We start from the raw sequence: 2,228 nt of genomic DNA on the forward strand, positions 1-2,228 counted from the left end.
GGACAATTGTATTTGTCCAGGATACTGAATCAATCCTCAGAAATAAGGAGCTAAGCATGTACTTCCCATGCATCTTTTAAAAAATAAGCATTCAAACAATTTAGGCAGTTGAGGAAGGATGAAAAAGAAACTAAAAACACATATACAGTGAACAAATAAACAGGTAGCATTATAAACTCAAATACTATCCCATTAGCTCATGGTTTAAAAAAAACAAAACAAACAAAACATGAAATACACACTTCGATTCATCTTGGGTAAGTAGAAGGCAGAAAATAAATTCTGTTGTTAAAATCTCCAAACACTTGTTTATTGCCTCATATTTGCATAACAATTCACCAATATAACAAGTTTACCTAAAGCCTTTGCAAAGGAGGTTATACCTACACATCTATAAAGCCAGCAAAGGCCTTGGTCCCTGAAGAGCAGGGTTAGAAGTTAAAACACAAAAAACACACACAAAAGGCAACTCTACTTCTGCCTAGAACAAGCAGTCCAAAACTACAGGACTCTGAACCATATTAGATCATCTTACTAACGTTTCTGAAGTCTCCACAGAGTATATGGTAGCCCACAAGATTACCTTGAATACTCATACGAGACAATGGTCCAAAAAGCTTGAGAACTTCTGCACTGGAAGACACTGCCAAAATTCCTTTTTCAGGATGATGACAAAAGTTCATACACCCTCTGCAACTCTGGATTAGTCTTGTTCAGCTGATGTTTCTCTCCCCCTTCTCCTATCATCCTTTTGCCCAGCTGGCCCTGAAAACTGTCAAGATCTGACAGGCAGTCTGCAATTTGTCTGGTCCCTGCACTGGCATCACACGTTCCACAGAACTCCATACCTGCATCGCACCATCAAACTAGTCAATGTTACACATCTTTGAAACAAGTGGGGCAAAAAGACAAGATGGCTGCCCCCACAGACTGAGATCAAAGGAGGGGACTATTTGAGATTCAGTATTTATTTTTCTTAACTACTAGCAGAAGAATTAAGAGTTTCCCTCCAATATACAAGGAATGCTCAATTAAGTCAGTGAACTCACTTTGACAGTATCCTTAACTAGCTTTGGCCCAGTTTCTCTTCATGTTAGAGTTTAAACCATCTCCAAGTTATTTAATATACTGATATACCTGCAAACACATAAAGATGCATGTCATATACCATTCTGCCCTAGAAGTGCATTTGTTGGCATCTCTAGAAGTGAGACCAGGTCTCATGTGACCTGCGAGACCATCACTGGTTAGAAGTCTCCACACCTGTAAGGAAAACCCAGCTGCAACAAGTAAGCTTGCTCAATTCCACATGCACATGCCCTAAGGCAAGTAATACTTTCCTTCCCCGAACAAGCATAACACCCTTTGTGTTTCTATTATCAGATAGGCCAAAGCGTGTAGGATTTTTCAATTGCCTGAAAGGCTTCAGCAAGCCTGTTCTGTACAACACTGAAATTCAAAAACACGCTATATGCTCAAAACCATTACTGTAGCGGGAGGGGAGGAGAATAAATAATCAAGTGGGATTTGTATTTGTAGGTTATTAGCGGTGCATCAGGTCAAAATTCACTGATGGAACCGCTCCAGACAGAAAGGCATAAAGAAACAGGCTTTGGACAGACACAGAGAAACCAAAGAGCCAAAGAAATTCTGCAAAGAGACAGCTCACTCCTTTTGCAAGAAATATACGAATTAAAAGGCAAAAGAATCAAAGACACTGCCGGGCTCCCCCAAGCCCCTCTATCTGGAGCAGTTGCATGATCCCAGAGAAGTACTGTTTTCCTTAAGAGGCATTTTTAAGAGCAAGGTCGTGGAAGCTGACCACCCAGGCGGCTCGCTCGCTCGCGGGGCTGCATTCCCACCTCCTCGACCGCAGACCCTTCCTCCCCCGAAGGCCGAGCGGGAGCCCGGGCTGGAAGGCTACGCCAGCCCGGCCTGCCCCGGGTGCCCCCGCTCCCAGGAGGAGGAGGAGCCCCGCGCCGAGCCTCCTGCCCCTCCTGCCACACCAACAAAGAGGCCCCCGCCATTATCCACCGAGACTCCCCCGGCACCGAGCAGACACGGAAGGTCACCGGACCGGAGAGCCCCGCACCGCCTCCGGGCAGGGGCAGGGCCCGCCTCCGGCTCCCTCCCGGCCTGCTGCCCCGTCGAAACATAAACAAAGGGCCCGGGCCCGGGCCCGGCCCCGGCCCCCGCGGCGCGGCCGCTCGCCCGCGTAGCGCGCCGCG

Source organism: Haliaeetus leucocephalus, unplaced genomic scaffold, assembly GCF_000737465.1.
Source record: "Haliaeetus leucocephalus isolate CR32 unplaced genomic scaffold, Haliaeetus_leucocephalus-4.0 Scaffold168, whole genome shotgun sequence".
NCBI lineage: Eukaryota > Metazoa > Chordata > Aves > Accipitriformes > Accipitridae > Haliaeetus > Haliaeetus leucocephalus.